The sequence below is a fragment of the Oncorhynchus gorbuscha genome, linkage group LG11 (genome assembly GCF_021184085.1).
Source record: "Oncorhynchus gorbuscha isolate QuinsamMale2020 ecotype Even-year linkage group LG11, OgorEven_v1.0, whole genome shotgun sequence".
Taxonomy (NCBI): domain Eukaryota; kingdom Metazoa; phylum Chordata; class Actinopteri; order Salmoniformes; family Salmonidae; genus Oncorhynchus; species Oncorhynchus gorbuscha.
This window is the reverse complement of record NC_060183.1, coordinates 37298918-37303830: the sequence shown is the minus strand read 5'-3', so window position 1 is coordinate 37303830 and position 4913 is coordinate 37298918.

Here is a 4913-nt window from a genome sequence, read left to right as displayed (position 1 = left end):
ATATGTACATATTTACAGGAGCTCTCTGCTTCGGCTGCTGCTAGGGTGCCTTGGCAGCAACAACTTTTTAACTGACGTTTTCAAACTGTTGTGCAAGGATTGGCAATCTACCTGTTTTATATCAGCTTGTTGCGCTCAGAAGGGAGGAAATATTAGACGTGTGTCCATTAAACAAAGTGCTAATTTCAGGTAGCGCTGGTAGGGATTGTTAAAACCAACCTAAAGCTGGTTTTGGCAGTAATAAGGTTGCTTATGGCATGAATCTTGACAGCGGAAACGCCAGCCATGACGCACACTTATCATGTGCGCATGGAACAAGAGTAATTTAATCTTGCTTATTGACAATGTTTGGCATGTCTATGCTCAGCCATAGTGCAATTGACAGTGGGCCAAGCCCCCATATCAGTGTGAATGGTATGTATACACTGAGAGTACAAAACCTTTGAAAGTTGGTCTTTGGTTTGATGATCATGCAGTGAGCTATGCATGCCTAGTTTGCAAAAGCCTCGCTTGGTGACGCGGCATAGCCATACCCATTGCCACCTGTTAAGGAGCAGTCCAAGAGGATCGAGCATGTTTTGCAAGAAACACTATGCTCACATGCCTCTGACACATTACGAGGTATCCCGGTGAACTGGGACATGCTCTCACCCTATCAAGGGTAATGCCCTACGCTTTTTCTCTCTCCTAGGCCTGAAATCCCCAATCTAAGCAGAGCAAAGTAACCCTCGTCATCAAGCCCCTCCATGACCAGGGACAGCCTGGTTAGCAGAGATCACTGTCTTTATAACCAGGCCTGTAGCCACCATTACACAGGGATCTGCTGACCTAAACATACGGAGAGATTTGACAGCCTAACCCAGTAGCATGTGGGAGGATACATCTGAAATGCAACAAGCCGGCCACTCTCTTAAGATCCAGAGTTCCAGTGTCCCTCCGACACAAACAGGCAATGCGTTTTTGGGGAAGTGGTGTGACCTACACAGATGCTCTGCACCCAAGGATGATATGCCTCATTGCAGGACTTTTGGGGGACAGAGGGACGATCTCCAAAGGTCCAGTCAACGACAGTTGCACAGTAGGGTAGCACCCTCTGTTGTGTAAAGTACTTAAGTATAAATACTTTAAAATACTGTTGTTTTTTGTGGTATCTGCACTTTACCATTTTGATTTTTTGACAACTTTTACTTCATTACATTCCTAAAGAAAATAGTGTACTCAATGCATTTTACCTGACACCCAAAACTACTCATTAGATTTTCAATGCTTAGTAGGACAGGAATATTGTGAAATTCACACAATTTTATCAAGAGAACAACCCTGATCATCCCTACTGCCTCTGATCTTGTAGACTCACTAAACACAAATGCTTGGTTTGTATTATGTCTGAGTGTTGGAGTGTCCCCCTGCCTGTCGATAAATAAATACTAGATTAAAACGGTGCTCTGGTCTGCTTAATATAAGGAATATACCCACACTGGCAATCTGGTAGAATGTGAAATGGATCATGAGACAAAAACAAATTCATATAACATTGTAAATCTACTGAAAACCATCATATAGCCTCAGAAATAGTGACATATTATTGATACACATTCATGGATGTAAAGGGCTGTTGGTTAAGAGTTCAGAAATGTCCTTTGCTGCTTTGGACACCTTGGCCCTGTGGATCCTGGCCGTGGAGAGCTCCATAAGTACAACCAGAGTGGACACCTTGGCCCTGTGGATCCTGGCCCGTGGAGAGCTCCATGAGAACAACCAGAGTGGACACCTTGGCCCTGTGGATCCTGGCCGTGGAGATCTCCATAAGTACAACCAGAGTGGACACCTTGGCCCTGTGGATCCTGGCCCGTGGAGAGCTCCATGAGAACAACCAGAGTGGACACCTTGGCCCTGTGGATCCTGGCCGTGGAGAGCTCCATAAGTACACCCAGAGTGGATACCTTGGCCCTGTGGATCCTGGCCGTGGAGAGCTCCATGAGAATAACCAGAGTGGACACCTTGGCCCTGTGGATCCTGGCCCGTGGAGAGCTCCATAAGTACAACCAGAGTGGACACCTTGGCCGTGTGGATCCTGGCCCGTGGAGAGCTCATGAGAACAACCAGAGTGGACACCTTGGCCCTGTGGATCCTGGCCGTGGAGAGCTCCATAAGTACAACCAGAGTGGACACCTTGGCCCTGTGGATCCTGGCCCGTGGAGAGCTCATGAGAACAACCAGAGTGGACACCTTGGCCCTGTGGATCCTGGCCGTGGAGAGCTCATGAGAACAACCAGAGTGGACACCTTGGCCCTGTGGATCCTGGCCCGTGGAGAGCTCCATAAGTACAACCAGAGTTGACACCTTGGCCCTGTGGATCCTGGCCATGGAGAGCTCATGAGAACAACCAGAGTGGACACCTTGGCCCTGTGGATCCTGGCCGTGGAGAGCTCCATAAGTACAACCAGAGTGGACGCCTTGGCCCTGTGGATCCTGGCCCGTGGAGAGCTCCATGAGAACAACCAGAGTGGACACCTTGGCCCTGTGGATCCTGGCCGTGGAGATCTCCATAAGTACAACCAGAGTGGACACCTTGGCCCTGTGGATCCTGGCCCGTGGAGAGCTCCATGAGAACAACCAGAGTGGACACCTTGGCCCTGTGGATCCTGGCCGTGGAGAGCTCCATAAGTACAACCAGAGTGGACACCTTGGCCCTGTGGATCCTGGCCCGTGGAGAGCTCCATGAGAACAACCAGAGTGGACACCTTGGCCCTGTGGATCCTGGCCGTGGAGAGCTCCATAAGTACAACCAGAGTGGACACCTTGGCCCTGTGGATCCTGGCCCGTGGAGAGCTCCATGAGAACAACCAGAGTGGACACCTTGGCCCTGTGGATCCTGGCCCGTGGAGAGCTCCATGAGAACAATATCCTTTAATGTGAGCAGCCATTGTTGCAATGGTAACTGATGAGGTGGAATCCACTTTTCTTAGCAGCTGTGGTTCCTGCCAACCACACTCTCCGTTGGCGGAGTGCAAATCAGTCATCACAAAGCAACATCACTATTGGATTTAATTGCATTAGTTTATAAGTACAGCGATTACATCCTTGACTTTCCCCCAGAATTCAACCCCCCCCTCCCCCTTTTTGCCCCCTCCTTTTTGAGGGTGTACATCGCTTCCACAGAACCGGTCTTTAAGCATTTAGCGCGTCACTGGGACATGTCTATTGTGCTTGAGGCTTTCTCACGGCGGCCCCTTGAGCCACTGGAAAGCTAAGCGATGTAATGCTTCTCTGAAAACGTATTGTATTGGGGCCCATGTATCTAGTTTTGTATCGAATCGTCTTCATAGGGAAAGATGCACATCCCTAACGACGGTCTTGAGATGGTGGAGGCTATTGTTTTGGAAAGTACACGGAGTCTACAAAACATCAGTAGCAACTTCCTCATATTGAGTTGCACCTTCTTTTTGCTCTCAGAACAGCCTCAATTCGTCGGGGCACGGTCTCAACAAGGTGTCGAAGCATTCCACAAGGATTCTGGCCCATGTTGATGCCAATGCTTCCCACAGTTGTGACAAGTTGGCTGCGTGTCCATTGGGTGGTGGACAGTAGCAGTGTTTGGGTGAAATCAATGGGGAAGCCAAGCCAGGCAAAAAAAACAATTTTACAACCAATTTTGCGATAATTGTTTTGTTTTGTCCATAACCCGTTAGAAATGCATTTATATGGCACCGTGATAGCCAATTTAATGCCGGTAAGCCATAGCCTACATTGTTCCACAGACAGTTCCAAAGTACAAGTGTCACACAGTGGCAGAATAAATTCAACCACATCATATAATGTTATTTGTCACATGCGCCGAATACTACAGTACAGTGAAATGCTTACTTACAAGCCCTTAACCAACAATGCTTTAAGAAGTTAAGAAAATGCATAAAAATGAGTGTTAAGTAAAAAATAGATAAGTATAAAATAAAAGTAACAAATGATTACACAGCAGCAGTAAAATAACAAGCAAGGCTATATACAGGGAGTACCGGTACAGAGTCAATGTGCGGGGGCACCGGTTGTCGAGGTAATTGAGGTAGTATGTACATGTAGGTAGAGTTAAAGTGACTGCATAGATTATCAACAGAGAGTAGCAGCAGCGTAAAAGATGGGTCTGTGTAGCCCTTTGATTAGCTGTTCAGGAGTATTTTTGGCTTGGGGGTAGAAGCTGTTAAGGAGCATTTTGGACCTAGAGTTGGCACTCCGGAACCGCTTGCCGTGCGGTAGCAGAGAGAACAGTCTATGACTAGGGTGGCTGGAGTCTTTGACAATTTTTAGGGCTTTCCTCACTGCCTGGTATAGAGATCCTGGATGGCAGGAAGCTTGGCCTCAGCTATGTACTGGGCTGTACACGCTACCCTCTGTGTAGTGCCTTGCGGTCGGAAGCCGAACAGTTGCCATACCAGGCAGTGATGCAACCAGTCAGGATGCTCTCGATGGTGCAGCTGTATAACTTTTTGAGGATCTGAGGACCCCACATACATTTGCGTTTCATCCCAGTTAAAACTGGAGAGCAACATCTGTCCTGTTTTAAATCCACAAAGAAAATATTGCATGCAACAGACAGTGACCCACACAGCATGGTCAAATGCAAGTTAAAGTTAGTTGGCACAGCTAATTTCACCATTGGTTTACTCAAATTATAATAACACCCTTACTAAAAAAAAATCCGAAGCAGCCAGATTAAAAAGGCATAATGGGAAATACAACCGCAATGCACTTCATCTTTGACATGCTGTAGGCTAACTATAGGGATAAAGTCCCCCGGTGAAGCCCCGGAAAACCGACTCGGAGGACTCTAACTATTGATTGAAGACCATGGAGGTGTCGAAAGCGTTCCACAGGAATGCTGGCCCATGTTGACTCCAATGCTTCCAACAGTTGTG